The 17,307-nt window shown below is 42.2% G+C and overlaps 1 protein-coding gene across 2 annotated transcripts in view; it reads left to right on the top strand.

The window, feature by feature from the left end:
- Cacna2d3 (calcium voltage-gated channel auxiliary subunit alpha2delta 3) overlaps positions 1–17,307 on the top strand; it is an 800,506-nt gene that overhangs the window by 706,241 nt on the left and 76,958 nt on the right. The window lies entirely within an intron of this gene.

Raw genomic sequence — 17,307 nt, 5'->3', positions numbered from 1 at the left:
TGGTGTGGTGTTACCCTATGAAAGCAGGAAGTCCAAACATTGTCAGTCAAACCATGGCCCTTCTAACAGGAGCTCTGTTCTGTGTTCCAAGCATGATAACATTGGACAAGGAGTGAGGAGCTTTCACTATTACTGAATGACAAAAGGAGGTAGGATGGAAAGAATCTGTACAGATAGTTCTCAAGATTGTAATCAGGAGCTCCTTTAAACCTTCAGATCATGTGTCTGCCTGCACTGTCCCAGAGAAACAGGGTCTCAATGTCTTTGATGCTTTCTAATGTTAGCACTAATCTCTCATTGGCAAGCTCTGATCCAGAGCCACACATGGGATGGTTCTGGGAAAAGAGAGCCTGCCTCTCTTCTTCAATGTAAAGCAGACCACCTATGAAGAAGGTAGGAAGGTCAAGTTGAATACCACCCACTAAGTATTCTAGACCTTCCTATAACCCCAAGTTATGAAAGCATTTATCCTTGTTCCTCCACTGCCCAGTGTTCATGCCCTTGGCTTTCTTGCCAAGACAACCATTGTATCTGGAAAAGCTTAGATGTACCATCAATCAAGGGTGATTCATGAAAGCAGTCGAGCCTAGTGGTCCCTTAGTGTACCACCTCATTCTCTAGCCTTTGATAAAGTGGAAGGTTTCTGACTGTCATCATTGTGAAGACTAGCAACCAGCCCTTCTTGGGAATATACCTTTTCCTCTTTATTTTAAAAGATGTTTGTTTTTATTTCATGAATATGGGTTTTTTATATTATTATTTTACTCTGCATGTGGGTCTGGGCACCAGGTAAGTGCCTGGTTCCCCTGGAGACTAGTAGTGGGATTTAGATATCCTAAAATTAAAGTGCCAAGTGGTTGATGAGCCTGGGAATTAAACCTGGGTCCTCTGAAAAAGCAACAAGTGCTCTTAACTGCTTGGCCATCTCTCCAGCTTGCCATCTTCAATGAATTACTTAACATAAAGATGAAGCTATTGGGTATCATGCTGGTGAATGCAAAGGTACCATGTTCCTGAAAAGGTTGTACCATCTCCAGCCATACCACCCTGAATGGGCCCTATCTCCTCTATAAAGGTTGTACCATGTGAATCACGGTGTGCTCAGCCAAGTTGGTCTATTGATGGCACCATGTTCTTCTGGTGCTCTGCATTGGGAGGCTGCCTAGAAAGGTGCTCCATTATTCATGGGTGACACTTGCCATGAAATAAGAAAGGCAGCATGCATGTCATCAACCTGCTTCCCATCCCACATCTGTCATCCATCAGCTATCACATTGCCCCTTCTGTGAGAAGTCACTGACCTAGACCACAGTTGGATATGTCCTAATGCTATCCAGTGCAGACAACAGAAACCAAATTCAAATGAGCTTAAGCCAATATCCATAACTAAAAAGGAACTAATTGTTTGATTATCAGAAGTAGGAAGATACTGTTTCACATAACTAAAAAGAATAACAAAGAACAAAAACAATAACAACAACAAAAAAGTTTTATCTGGTTTCAGGATCTAGGACATAGCAGAAGTCCACCAAGGCTCCCAATTTCTAGTTTTACTTTTATTTGTGTCAACCATGTTCTCAGTAGGCCCTTTTCTTCTAGTGGCTCCCTTGAACCAGCTCAGGAATGAGCTGAAGTTAATGGAAAGAAGAGTTCTTTTTTATCCCCCAAAGTTTCCACTGAGAGCCTTAGAGCTAGTTCCCATTATCATAGCTTGGAGAACAATCCAGGGCAGAAGAAGGAAGAATGAATCCTATAACTTGGGGATGAAGAGTTAACTCTACAGCAGACCTTATGGACTAAAACTACAGGCATACCATTTCCTAAAGGAAATAATGGGGTATCAGTATGAGGGAAGAGGCCCTATCATCCTAATAAAGGACTCTTATATTCCAAGAAGACAATATGCTAAATGTTCTCCCAATCCAGCCAGAATTGGAGCCATCACTGAAGACTCTCAGGCAAGCTGCTGACCTTTGCATACCTCTAGCTGCTTGGCTTATGAAATAAATAGGCTGAAGTCAATATTACATTCCAACTTTCAGCCTTGACTCATCTATGCTGCAGCTACACAGGCTGCCCTAAAATTAGCATCCACTGTCACCATCCTCAATATGTAAATTGGTCATCTCAGACCCGATTATGCCACACACTTAAAAACAGCTATCCTACAAACCTCCCAACAGTGTTGAACCAAGACCTCAGAAAATTCCAAAACTGATTTCGGAGGACCACACTCCCAAGAAGTGAATATGATCCCTGCTACAGATGCCTCTGCCCTGCTGAAAGCTTCCTGCAAGGAAGATTCCATTTGCTTGGTTGAGGCGGCCCCCACTAAGCTCCTTTGGCGTGTATACTCTGGGTCGAAGTAATTATTTTTATGAGGCATTATTCATGTCTAGTCTACCCGAGGGCCACCCCCAAATTGCGTTTCTCTAGCTATTAAAGGCTTTAACAGGCACGCAGAACCTCTAGCCGCCTCCTCTAGGGGAAAAGAGCAGAATTCCTCTTGAAGTCCACCACCTTCAAGGACAATTTGCTGCCCGTTGCAAGACTAGGCTGAGAGGTTGGCACCTGAAAAAAGGGGCAAAATCTTTTTCTTTCAAGTGAAACCGGAAAGTGGGAGTCAGGAGAGAAAATGGGGAGTTCTCCACCGTGGCTGGAGTCACTTTCTTGTCTTGTTGTGAGCTGGCAGACTTCAACATGCTGAAGCAATGTTTGTCGGGATTCTCTAATTCTGAATGTGGCCCTGGCCCAAACGAATGTAGATGTTGTTTTAGCACTAGGAGAGATTTATTTTAATGTACAGATGTAGCCACTACAAAGACCCCTTTTAATCTACTGGAGACTGTTCCTTGCTCCCCCTTTGCTTGCAGCTGTCCTTCTTATTTTAGGGATCTGATTGATGCCACGAAACTGCAAGGCCTTCCCCTCACCCCATCCCACCTCATCTCCCAAGGCAATGATGATCCGTGACATGTTGACAATAATAATTAAGATGCTCTGTGAAAGAAAGAGTTAGGAAGGCTATGGATCCTTCTCCAGCCCACCAGTGATTCAGAGACAAGGCTGTCTGATAGGGTCAAATGTGCCTGCACCAGGGCTGAACTCTTCAGCTCTTTACTGTGAGGTAGCTCCCAAGAAAGGGGTTCCCTTATTACTCTGTGGTTGTCTACAAACCAAAGGATCCTCTCCTTTTCTGCTTAGCTCTGAGATGAGACAGTCATCCACTGAGCTGTGCCTTAGATACCAACACCTTATATCTTAATCAGAACCAAGAGAAAGGAAAGAGAAGCAAAGAAGAAACATGCCAGCATGTGAGGTTTACCAAAGCCAGGTTTATGCTTCAGGCCAGGACCAACAAAGCTACAGATGAAAGCAAAGGGCAGAAAAGAAGGGATGTTCATGTAGTATAGTGGTTAAGGGGATGCTGAGCAAAGGCAGCTCTTAATCCTATCCCACTCAAGAGCCTCTTCCTCTTTTAATAATATGGACTATCTTGGCTATATTTCAAAATGAAGTTATTATAAAATATAACACATTTTCTAATATGACACCAAAATAATGTACAAAATGCCCCAATTATATTTTTGTAAGAAACACAAAGAGAATAACTTAGAAGGGATGCCTTAATATGTAAATGTCTTAGGCATTCTAGCAGGAGAATGCAAAGTCGAATAGCCAGAAGGCATACCTCCACTGTGAAGTGGAAGCCATCTAACACAATGACTGTTCTATGTACATCACACCCTTAATAACCAGCCTGTAGATAAGGAGAGATGGACCCGTTTCTTACTCACAGGATCACAGCTAAATGTCTAGAGATTCTTTGTTTCTACATGTGAATCAGAGGTGGATTCAAGGCTCAGATTTGGATTCTGGTTCCAAGTGAATTGGCCTCAGGCAGTATGCTCAAAGCTATGAGACACATGGAATCATTTATTATAAGGGAATGACCCATAGATTGTGGGACATCTAGACAACACTGGCAATAAGAACATCTCCATAAAGTTCCAGAACATCTTCCTGGGGTGATCAAACCCCACTGTGAACTAAAGAAATAGAAGATAATGAGTAGCCAACTTCAGAGTCAGTTTCATGGCTCAATCCCTGGTTCTATTAAGTCCTTGGACCTTCAGGGGCCTGATTAAGTCACTCAGCCATCTTCTACCTTTTGTGTGTGTGTGTGTGTGTGTGTGTGTGTGTGTGTGTGCGTGTGTGTTAGAAACCTGAACTCAGGTCTTCATGTGTTACCAACAGAGCCATTTCCAAGTCCCCTGCCTTTTCTTTAAAATGAAAAAACTCTTTTCTCTCTTGCTGATTGCTGAACATTTAAATATGATTATTTGAATCTGTCCTGACTTGCTCATGGGTAGTTGATAAGTGTTGTTTCCTATGTCACTAGGACTAGTGCTTTCCTTATCTCTTGCATCCATGTGTCCAGGGCCACTTCTCCCTAAGAAATCTGTTCTCTTGGATGCCAAGGCACTGTCACTGTATTTTAAGTAAACCTCTGATACAGGTTTTCTGAGAGCTTGATTGTCCTTAAAATATCCCTGTGTGGTGTTCTTTAGCCAGGCTTTGAAAGACACCAGAATCATATCAATAGTTAATCTGAAGACAGATTAGTTCACACAGGTTAGGAAAAAAAATACAAATCTTTAGAAGAAAATATTTGTGAGACAAACTTAATTTGTGACTCATTTCCTAGTACCTATGAAGCAGCAGTCTTTTCTCCAGGCCTCAGTTCATTGAATATTCTTTATAAGTGATTTTAGGTGACTCCTCATGACTTATTCATTTTATAGGGTAGCTTTCTGCATTTACATTGTTGTCAGAAATATCTGAGCTCAAATTCTGGTCTAGTTGGTATCCCTCTATGTTTCCAGATGGGAAATGTCAATCATCCTAAAGCTCCACCCCCCAGACACCTCCATGTCCTCAATGAAATCTAAAGGTAATAATATCTCTGCCAGACTATAATGATTCTAGGGACTCTTCAGTATGGCACACTCTCAGTGCTATCTATTAATGCCTAATGAGCTTCCTGATGTGAGGAAACAGATGTAGATTGTGACTAAGAAAATGAGAAGTAAAGGTAAATGTAATCAGGTACATAATCTGCTGTCAACACAAAACTCTCCAAGAATTGGTAAAAATATTATTTTATTTAAGAAAAATAAAAGAGTGCTAAATGTGCATAAAAGAGTGTTAAATAGTGACATCGTTAGATGTTTCTGCTTTCCCCACCTGTAGAACATTCTGGACTGATTGAAAAATATTGAATCCAGCTGAGACTCTGTCACATAGTAGTACTGTCAGCCATTACAGTAGGGCTCTGAGAAAATTCCATTTTCTCAAAATCACCTCTTAGAATAGTTGGATATCCATGATCTTTTCTCTTGGAAGATTTTTGTCCCAAGCCAAAGGTCTAGTTTCCATGGGAACAGCAGCAGAATGAGCATGATTTAAACTGTTGGATCTGTTGGTTTCTTAGCTTGTCTGTGGACACGAGGAACCAGCAGTAGAGTTGTGTCATTACTTCTTCTGCATCCGGCTGGTATCATGGTATGTTAGGAACTGGAAGCTCAGAGCTGCAGCTTTTGGGTGTCTTTGGGGATCAACTCTGAGTAGCCATGGGAAGGGCCCTAAGACGTCTGAGTCTTGCTCTGAGGTCACACAACTTAGTTAAAGAGCTCTACTGTTTTCTTTGCTTTTTAACATGAACAAGTAATGACCCTGACTTACAGTGTGCACCTTTCAAGTACATATTCAATGGAGCTCTACATGAACTCTGTTTAGCTTCCATCTGAAGCCTCTGCTGTTCTGATGGGTCTGCACTCTCAGTGAGTTCAGTTTCTTATTTCCTTTTCCTCCGCAACTCACCCAAAGCTGAAGGGGAAGAGGGCTCTCTAATCATCTAATCACACAGACATTTACTGAATTACCCAGGCCCATCTGGTCTTCTGACTTCAGTTCGTACACAGGCCAGTGCCTTGGCCTCCTCATTCCAGGGGCAGTCACCTTGGAGTCACTTGGCTGTTCTGGTGCCTCACCATGACAAGACTGTTGGGCAGGTACCTTCCTCCTTCTGGGTTGTCTGTTTGGGGACTCTGGGATTCTGTCTCCTGTCCAGAAATAGCAAAGATGGCAGAGAGGAAGCCCAGGGGTCCTCTTTTCTTTCATCACTGGTAAATGAGTGTGAGTTCTGGAGTAATTGCCTCTACACTGGAAGTTCCATTCAAGGTCGGAAGTGGGCACAGTACGACACACATCTGTTCCTTGGGTCAGCCATCTGTCCCTTAGCTATCCTTGGAACATCTTCTTTCTGGCCCAGGTTCTTATTCTTGCCCAGCAATCTCAGCAGGACTTTGAGGTTGGTTGGAGAATACTAGAAGGACCTGAGTAATTCCTCTATTCTCTCTCCTGTCCTGAGGCTCCTTAGGGCCTCAGTTTTAAAGACTCAAAACCCCAGATTTTGTTCCTTTGGCCTCTGAGTTCCTTTGTGTCCTCCCTTCCCGGAGGCCCAGAGGCCTGGAATGCTTTAGTTGAGGGAATGGAGAAGAGCCAGGGGGTGCCAGGAAACTCTGGGAGAAAGAATGCTGGTAACAAGTGTGTTTCCAACTCTTATCCCTGAAGAAAGCGTGAAAAGAAGTTGGTTAACTGCCTCATGGCTGGAATGCCCTATATTAGCTTACTCCTTCCTTCATTCTGTTTTTATTTAATGTTGCCTGGGCCCCAGATGCCCTAGGGGATCCTTGGGAAATGGAGAAAGTTGAGGGACATAGAGATCAGACATTCAACTCATTCCCAGGGACTCTGTCTGTTGAGCAGGGCCTTAGGTGTGGTCCTTGCTTACAAAGGTTCAGACTTGCCTGCCAATCAAAAGTGAAGTCTCAACCTTTCCCCACTGTCCACCTCAGGAGACCTTCCCAGTGCAGACTGTTGGAGGAACTCTGAGGAAAGTCCTACAGGCTGCCAAGCATGTGTTTGGGAGCAATCTCTTAATGACAGGAGATGGCTTTTCCAGTCTCTGCATCTGACTGATTAAACTATGGGACAAAACTAGTATCCATCACTCCAGGGCTGATTCCCAAACGTCCCAAGGTCCTGAGATTCCAGGAAGTTTGAGAGAGCGTGCTTGATTACTCCACAGCACTGCCTGCCCCTCTTGTTAATATATCCGGGTGCCCTCCTCCCTCCCGACTCAGTTGCCTTGTGTGCAGCTGTTCTGGGAGGGTCTGTTGCAGCTGGACACATCTGCCACCCAGGTGCTTGACTTTGGAGATGCTGGATGGCTAGAGGGTAGCAGGCCCAGCCCATACATACATGCTGTTCCTTTGGCTGACTTTGGTGTAGTCATCCTTTCCATGGTAAATGAAATGGAGATTCCAGATAAAGATAGAAATTGATGGTCTTGTTGACCCACCACCAAGAAGACAATTCTGCTGATGACAGGCTATCTCCAGAATGATCACCAGCTTTGTTTGTACTTCCTTATTAAGTCCTGGTCCCTGTCTTGTAAAAACTAGGGACATTCAACTTTGTCACTTGTGTCAGCACACAGATAGACATGTGTTCTACTCTTCATTTTGCCAGCTTAGAATTTTGCATCTGACCTAAAATGTTCTCTCCATCTTTCTTATTCTGGACTTCTGGGTTATTATGAATTTCCACTTATACCAGGGAGCCTGTCTCTTCAATAAAAACTTCCATATAAGCTTTAGATTCCACTGGATGAGAGAAATCAAGCATAAAGACCATGTTCTTGTCTAAGAGTTTCAACATTTCTGTAGTCCTTGGTCTTCTTAGAGTCTCATATGGATTGGAACAATAGTCACTGCAGGCATCCTGAAGATTGTCAGTGCGGTGTCTAAGGCTTCTGGGTGATGCCTGATACTTGGTAGAATGCCTAATAACAGTATTAATTACTCTACTAATAGAAAAAAGGGACACACATTTGAAACCTCTACATTCGGGGCATTCAGGAAAGTTAGTGAGACCCTATCTCAAATACTAAATGCTAGCAATACTTCTACTATTATGAGCTATCAATTTTAAAGATGTATTGATTGTGTGTACACTACATGTGTGCAGGAACCTATGGAAACCAGAACAGGTTGTTGGGTCACCTAGAACTAGGCTTACTGATGGATAGCTGGGACTGAACTCAAGGCTTCTGGAAGCATAGCAAGTACTCATAACTGCTAAGCTCATCCCTCCCTAGACCCTGTGTTTTCAATTTCATAGCTTGATTTATAAGCTAATTTCATTATGGAACGACTTACAAATGAATATGCAGATATGACTGCTGAGCAGTGGAGAATGTTCCATGCAGTCATTTATATGGAAGCAAAAGCATGCTAGAATTTACCAAACTAAGATTCTCAAGCTTTCAGGTTGGTGGCATAAGTTACTAAGGGCAACAGATGGCATAGGATCGTGCCTGAAGTCAACGCCTCTAATGCTTTATACAATAATACAGGTCTTCCCATACCCACCACGTTGGAGAGCTAAGGGACAAGGGCGGGAAGCCTGCATCATTTTGTGCTTACTTTACTAATGTTCTTGCCTCCCTAACTCACACTTTCTCCAACCACAAGTTCAACCCTTCAACAGCTAGTGAAGGGAATCAAAACAGTAAGTGCTGTTTGCTGTAACTTAATGCTAACCCTTGATGGATGCTAGGAAGGAAAACTAACCTGCTGTAACTGTTGACAAGAACATCAGATTAGTCTGTGGCTCCAACAGTCCAACTGTTCATTACCACCATAGAAGCACACCCTCAGTCTATCTATAAGAGGAAGCAGATATTTAAAAGGTCTGAGAATCTACTCAGGATCCCTACCAGTAGGATATTTCAAGACAAGTGAACCTTTTTTGAATCTTGGTTAAAGTAGTAGTTGTTTTTTAAATAGTCAGTTTCCCTGTCAAGCCTTACAATCCTAATAAGGAGTGTTGTTACATTAGTTTCTTATTTGAATATAATGGTTTAGGGTAAATTTCTTTAAAAAAAAAAAAAGAAATCTTTGCATATCTTATTTTTCTGGATTAGGATTTTGTTTTGTGAAACAACTATTTACATCATTTACATCATGGGAGCCGTGTTGATAGAGGTGTCCTTGGCTCCTCACCCTGAGTTAGGCTGCTGATGCAAACTGTCTCAGCCTTCCCAGGGGCTTTGATTGCCACAGAGGCCACTATAGGTTACCTTGGGTTGTACCATGTGACCCTCAGGTTCTAGGTACCAGATTTAGCAAGTCAAGGATATTTTATCTGGCAAATTCTATACATTATTCATAGTGATTTTTTTCTAGTAACTTTAAATTTTCAGATTCTGCAATGTCAATAACTTAGGACATCTAAATAACATCCCCACAAGGCACCAACTGAGCCAAGTTGAGCCCTAGGACTTTCTTTCCACCCACTGGGCATGGCATGTATCCTAAGTTACCATATGTCCTACACATCCCTAAAGGGAACCAGAGTTTGAAAGCTTTGCAGTGGATCCAAATTCTCTCCCAGGAGCGAAGTATGTCTGGTCAATTCCCCTTTCCCATGTCCTGTAACATGAACTTGCAAATTGGAGTACTGTGCCATCTCTCCCAGCCTCCTAGGTTGCCCATGAGGATATTTTACTGTTGCATTGTATTAAACACAGTCACAAACATTCAGCCTAGAGGTGTTTGGCAAATGCATGTGAACATTCTATTATGGGTTTTGAAAACTTAGGAAATTTGACCGCTGGTTTTGTTACAATGTCTTTGGTGAATGTTATTAGGTGGTGACCTAATAAGAATTATTGACTAGGGAGCTATAATGTGGAAGCTTATAATTTTCTTAATAGGCATTGATTTGTATAGTCTCGATTAAAATACAATGAAACCTGAGGCCTAAGAGTTTTCTTCTGAAAGGGTGAAGGGTTGAGAATCAACTCTTAATGAATTGCCTTGAACTCTTCATTGAAATCATATTATTTGAAGAGTTTTGTGAGCATAAAATGATCTGACAAAAACCTTTCAATGCCAGGTCTAACAACCCTGGAAAGCTGGGGGAATATAGGTTTCTTCAAATGAAGTCTGGAAAATGCTTCCAGATCACCTCGGGGGTAAAGAAAAAATTATTATTCCATTCCATAAGTCTTGTTAATTCTTTTCAACATTGATTCAGTCAAGTAATTAGAACCCAAATGGAGGAAACATGTACTATTGCCATGCATCAGACTCTGCTAAAGGTGACTGTTCCCAAGAAACCCTGACCAGAATGAAAAGTGGTCATGAAGCAAATGTGTGAGCCAAGGACACCTGGCCTTCCTCCACATGTCCCCAGAAGCCAGGCTCAGACAGTAGGCAGAGAAAGTTCTAGATTAAAAGAGACATGTACAGCTATGAGTCTTCAAACAAAATCCTTTACCATCTTCTTGTCAATCAAAGAATAACATGAGCCCTGTTTTTCTTCCCTCCCTTCAGCCCAGAGATATATCACACAGCTCTTTGTTATTTAAAGGCATTGCTACACTGTATGAGAAAGTTTACCATCCACATACCACAGGCAATACTTCAGAAGTGAACTATGCATCTGGGAAGAGGGTTAATAGTCAAAGTACCTTCTCCCCTTTTATCTTTCTGTTTCTTCATTTGGTGTCAGCTGAATTGTGTGGGGTATCTGCTTCTATGAGATTTCTTCCTTGTTTCTGAAATAATACTAAACACTGAGTTCCCAGACTTTACTAAGATTATGATGAATGCATATTGCTTCGATCTGTATTTTTCTAAAGGTTGTTGATACTTGGTCTCCCTCACTTACAGTGTACTAGGAAAGCTCTTGGGGTTGTCAGCCTGACACACAGGGGGATAGTAAAACAGCTGCTCCCTCTTCCCCCCTCATCTTTGCAAGGGTACTCTGTTCTCAGTTTCACCCAAATTAGTCCCAGGATTTCAGTTGTCTTTTTCTGCCCAACATTCCATCATGCGATTCATTAAAGTCTTCACATGAAATACTTTGCAGATGAGCTATGTCATAATTCACATTACAGTTTTCAATTGTTATTCCTGTGGGAAGTCATTTCTCTGGACATCTACGGACCCCCGGAAGGGGCTTGCACTGATGTAGCAAAGGTCAGAGTTCTGTCCTTTAACACTCCAGTGCCACTAATGGCCCTGTTCCAAAGCCTGGGTTAATCATGAAATAGTCCAAAGAAGCGACATTCCAATTCCTTGTTAGTTCTACTTGCAATTAACTGTTTTGAAAACAAACAGAAGAAAACATTTAAACAAATGTGGCTTGGCTAGCAACTATCACGGTGGTGAACTGTTAATTAAGGCAAGTTGGAATCCCAACTTTTTTTTTTTTTCACAACTAGCAAGCAGTCTTTGCCTTTGTGGACAAAGCAATAACAATTCACGGACACTAAGTATGGGCTGGGACTGGACAGGAGACATTAACCCAGGAGTCTTATGAGCCATCACTGTGCATAAAAACTCTGACCAGCAGGGGGCTGTTTTTCCATAGGAGAAATTCTGGGTGGGCATTTGGTTCCGGAGAGCAAAGTTCTACTCTCAAAAGAGGAGAGGTGTGGGGAAACCATCCACACCACACCAGTTGCATTTATTACTTTACAATACCTTTTTCTCAAACAGAGAAAGAGCTTCCTATTCTAGACTTCTAGCCATTGGTTGAAAGCTGTTAGAATTCTGCAATCTGTGGCCAAATGAACACAGAGAAGCTTCTGGATGTGACTACGACTTGTGAACCAGAAAGAAATGATTATTTCCCCCCTACTGCAAGACCCAATCTTTAAAAACCTTCATGACTGAATACATGTCTAGTAAACACACAGAGCTGGTGGTGGCCATAATGATGATAATGCATATCTTCAATTCTGTGCCCTGACCTATCTGGCCACTTACTCATCATGCACCATTCCAGAGCAGCAACTGACATGGTCTGAACGGTGGAACATTCCTCAATACTCCTGAAGGGAAATGATCCATCTAAAGAGTTTTCTTGGAGTGGTGATTTTGTAAAGCATTTATACCCCAATATTATACCCTACAGAATATTTGGGTCTATGGACAGTTTGCATTTACCATTCATGGGTTTTCTTCTTAGTCTCAACATACTGTCACCAAAGTTGCATTGGTTCTGAAATATAAGAGAATCAAAGGCCTGGGGATATATTTTGCCATTAAGGTAGTCAACACTGTGAGCCCGTGAGAGTATTATAACACGCTTCATGTTTTACAGTCTTATCCTTGCCTTACATTTATTTTTGTTCCCCAAAAATGAGGCAGTGAGACTCTCCCTGTGGAGAAAAGAAGTAACACAAAATCCTCAGAGCTCACAGCAGTAGTCTTAGAAACGAGGCTCACAAACAATTCTCTAGCAACACACTTTGGTTATAAATCACTGGCAGTTCTGAGACATTCTTCCGTTTCCTGGATGAGCCTTCCAAGTGCATGTGAACATATCCTATGGCTGGAGGGGCAGGGCATGTTTGGAAACATAGGTGTTTGTTGAAGCTTTCATGCCAGGCGTGGTGAATGCTATTTTATAAACTAGATTTGGGCTCCTAGAGGTAGATTGCAAGTTGAGGCCCAGCCTACAGAAAACGATTTCTAAATGAATACAATATGAAAATGTTATTTTATTTCTAATTTTACATGTGACATTGTTACTTGGTGAGTTTCAGATTACACTTGAATGCATGTCTATTAACTTGATATGAGATGCAGGCATGATTTCATCTTGAGTGCATTTGAATATAATAGCACTGGAAATGTAATTTGTATTCTCAAATTTTATAAAGCAAAAGAAATCAATTTTGGGGGTGGTAGCCACATTGAGCATATTGCATTAGTTTCTTTGGGGGTTTTCTCAAGATAATTAACAACTTCCCTTTGCAGATCCAAGTTGGGTCATGATGGCAGTTCTATCTCATCTGAACTCTGAGCCCTCCATTCATATGCTATCCCCATTTCTTTCACGTCTAGGTAGTAGTAATAAGGGCAGGCCTTCGTAAAACATTACCTTCAATTCCTCTTGTGATTGCTGTCCAATAGAACTTTCTGCAAAGGTTAAAAAAAATGCTCTAGATTGGAATAGTGACCACAGCAGCTTTTGGATTCACAGAGCTATTGCGCTCTTAAAATGTAATTCATGCAAATAACAAACTCAATGGTGAATGGTACATTTTAAATAGCCACATCATTAATGACCATGAATTTGGATAGCACAGCATCGGAGGACCAGAGGTAGCCTCCACTCCTATATTCAAGCAAATGAATCACAAGCAATCTAATAGTCTGATGGTCATGAGTGACACCCTGTATTGGCCTGTCACTCCAAACTTGGTTCTGTTCAATGATTGGACAGCCCTTCACACCCTCTAGCCCTTGACTATTGTATCCATATCTTGATGACAACATACATCCTACCTTATAGCTGCTGAGCTACTGATGGAAATGGAGACAAGAAGTAGAGGATAGGAGTAGGTAAAGCAGGTAGGAGGCTACAAGGATGGGAAAAGAAAAAAGACTAGAATAAAGGTGTCCATGGAAGGTCTCAGTTGTATATGGTATTGAGTTGATCTGTACCCAGGCCTTCTTACAACAATGACAAGTGCTGTAAGAGCCATCACCCGGATAGTGCAAATCCAAAGAGATGCTTTTGCCTGAAATGCCCGAGTACTTCTGGGAACAGGCTTGGGACTCTTCATAATGACAATGCTCTTAACAGCAAATGGTTTTCCTAATTTCTGAAGACTGCCCATATATTTTCAGGCCATTTTCTTTTTTGGAAGGTACTTTGGGAAGAGTGGTAGGAAATACTGTTTTGGAGCATGTTAAGTGTTGTATGCAAAAGCAACCTGTGTTTTCATGACAGAGATTACAAGCTAAGAGCCCTGGAACGTTCTAATCAATTGGAAGTGAGGAATACCACAGACTCCAGGAAAATATGTTCATGATTTTCTGGACTGTCTAAATAATTTCAAACCCAAGGAATGGTGTTTTTATTTTCTGCACTCTCCTTGGGATTTGGGTTTCACTAAAGCATTTTCTGCCCTTGTTTCCCTTATTAAATTAGCAAGACCGACTTGAAGCAGAATACACAACTAGGGCTTGAAATGTTGTTGAAAGAACCAAACAGATGGGCAGGCGAAATATCTCAGGTTCCACTTAGGTTGTGGAGGATGGTGTAAAGGGTGGGCCTGCTGAGGTAAAATGCTTTCTCTGATAAAAGTAGAAAAGGAAAAACATGTGGAACAAAACTCAGGAGACAGAGTGATGCTTGGCCTCAGGCTTCACCCCTTATTTTTTATTGTTTGGTTTGTACTTTAAATCATTTCCATGCTCAAGAAATGGTGAGCCATATGCGCCATTGGCCAAAGTTTGTGCACTGTCCTATTGCCCACTGTTTGGGCCCTTTGCCTAGCATTTGTTCTGTAAGCTTTGAGTGGGTGTTCAAAATTACAAAGCTGGTCCTGTTGCTACTGTAAAGATCTCTAGTAGTACCTACAGCAAATGTCAGCAGTATTTCACTGTAAAGGGGCAGATAGTAAATGCCTGGGCTTTGTGGGCCATTCTGACTCTGTTGTAATTCCTCAACTTTGGCATTATAGGCCCAGACAGTATGTAAACAAATGACTTTTCCAATAAAACTTTATTTACAAAAAGAAGCTGGATTTGGCCCTGAGCTAATCCCCAGCCTATGGGAAAGCCTTCATCTGCCTCTTATCATTTGACCCCAGGCCTGCTCACCCAGGTCACTGTGCCCACTCTTCTCAATCCTCAAAGCTCTGTGGTCTTAAAGACTCCCTGCCTTTGCCCATGCAGTTTCTCCCATTTGCATCCTCATTTCCTCTTGATTCCTATCTGGTCTTGAGTTAGATCTCCATGAAATCACATACACAAAGCCATTGACTGACTTCATACTCCAGAACTCTTTGTATTCTGCCTGTAGTGTGGCTCTTACCATGTAACTATTTCTCAGCTGGATGCTGACAGGGTACATGATCGCATTTCAATTAGCACCCAACCTAGCACTGAGCACAGTGAAGGCCAGAGAACAAACTGTCATTAACTCGACCCACCAATGTGATTGTGAATCTCTGAATACTAGAGAAGTATTTGAAACTCTAGATGAAAACCCTGAAAGTCTAAATCGGAGATATGAAGTGAAGCCAGGTCCATTCTGCTGGAGGAGGCAGGGGAGCAGCCAACAGTAACATAGCAAGATGGATCTGGGCAGACATGTTACCATCAGGATACTAGGAGCACTGAATAGCAGCCGCCCAGAGGAGAGGGAGCCAGGGAAGCAATGTCTTGGTTAGGGCATCAGGCCTAGGGCAAGGATGCAGCTTGTTGGCGAGAGATCAGAGAAAGTCGGCCTGACTGTATGATTAATGAGACAGAGGAACTGACTCATGAGGAAAGATTAAATTGCCTTGAGGAGCTCGGGTACAGGACCAATAGAGGGAGATGATAGCAGACTCCAAGTATGTGGGATGGATAAACACCCTGGAGGGAGCAGCTAGATTCATTAGAGAGGTGAAGGGGGGCCCTGCCAGAGGATGGGAGGGTGCTCAGAAAGGATACAGGGAACTGTTGGGGAAATAGAAGAGCTGACAGGTAGATAGGAGAGACACCATGGGGAGTTTGCTGTGGAGTGACTATTTCAGGAACTCTTGTGTTTTCATCCCATAGGTCCTTTCACCTTCCCATGACTTTAACCTTGGCCTAAAGAGATGGCATTAAAATTAATGCCAGGGAAGGCAGCAGGAAACCATGAAGTAGAAGACAGAAACTCTTCTTGATCCTCCTAGATACCAGTTGCCAGCTGTAATGGCAACTATGAGGTCCTCTTCTCCCAAGTCAGTTGCTGTTAGCTGCTGCCTGGCTTTGGTAAAACCATAGTGTTCTTCACAAGCCTTTCTCAAGTGCAAGATATAGCCCTCAGTTTCCCACATACCTGAGGGAATCCCACCTGCATTATAGTATGCACCCTGGTTTGACCTGATATACATTTTGAAAGACAGGTTTTATTTGAAATGATAGAAATGTCTCCCAGACTCCATGAGCCGTTTTCTTCAGGCTTTTTCTGACCTTTGCTTCAAGGCAGAGATGAGCAATTCAACTTGTAGTCTGACCAGGTACCCCATAAAGTACCTTGTAGGTCTGTGGAGCTAACATATTAAAGACCCCAGAGCAGACACCCTTTATAAAAGAAAAAAATTGCCATTGTGAAAACTCTACCTCCACCCACACCTCCAGATATTCTGAGCTACATGGACTTGACAGAGAGAGGAAAATGTCCTGCATGGGTGCTTTTCTTCTCTAGGTCCTCCAGGAGCTTCCATTCTGTTGGGAACCAACAATGAACAGCAATTTGCTTGGAGTCTATCTTTTCTTGTAATTCTAGCTATACTGTCATCTAGTAATTTTTTTAAAAGCTTATTATTATTTAGTTTGAAGTAACCATCAGTGTTGAAGAAAAGATAAATAGCACACAGGCAATGTGTAGACACCATGGCAAACCCTAAAAAGATCATGTACACCAGACCAGTGTGCAAAACTGCATCTCATCCCGTCCCCATCCAGCCAGCCTTATCATTCTTTGGGCCCTGACAATCTTGCTTTCTGAGTTATGCTTATGTTGCTTCCTTGGGTTCAGAAATGTGATGAGCCTACTCATGCGTTGATTCGAAGGACCCACCAAATGCCACTTCCTAAAGTTTCACTCGCTATCTGTCAATGAGGCCAGCCTTTACAGTTGCATTAGGAAGATTTCTACAGATGCACAGAGCTGTGTGTTCTCTCCTTCTCCTGGGGAAAGAATAGCATGGGAATGTGGACATGAGGGAGCCAATGGAGCCAATCACAGCAGAGTGAAGTGACTCTTGCAAACACCAGCCTCAGAACCGCTGCCTTTCAGATGTTGTATCTCCAAACAAACAAACAAACAAACACCATTCAGGATATATTGAGTTCTGAAGAAGTAGCTCAAAAAAATGGATGAGATTTTTATTTATCTTCTAGATATTTTTATGACAAATGTCAGCTTGTGTTGTGCTTCAAATGTGTGAAATTTAGAGATGCAGACTGAAGCCACTACAAAGAACATCTACACTGAGTGAATTCAGTTTGTAATTGAGATCTGAGTACGGGGACCCTTGAGATTTTTCTACCTGAAACAAAAAAAGGTCAGAGCTGGAAGATCATAGGTGTATGGGTCACTGTTTTTGGTTTTTTTGTTTGTTTGTTTGTTTGTTTGTTTTGTTTTTTTTCTGGTATGCCTGTGTCAGGATCTTGC

The sequence above is a fragment of the Arvicanthis niloticus genome, chromosome 3, assembly GCF_011762505.2.
Source record: "Arvicanthis niloticus isolate mArvNil1 chromosome 3, mArvNil1.pat.X, whole genome shotgun sequence".
In the NCBI taxonomy this organism is placed as follows: Eukaryota; Metazoa; Chordata; class Mammalia; order Rodentia; family Muridae; genus Arvicanthis; species Arvicanthis niloticus.
Note: the sequence above shows the minus strand (reverse complement) of the source record. Positions and strands in the feature narration are given on the sequence as shown.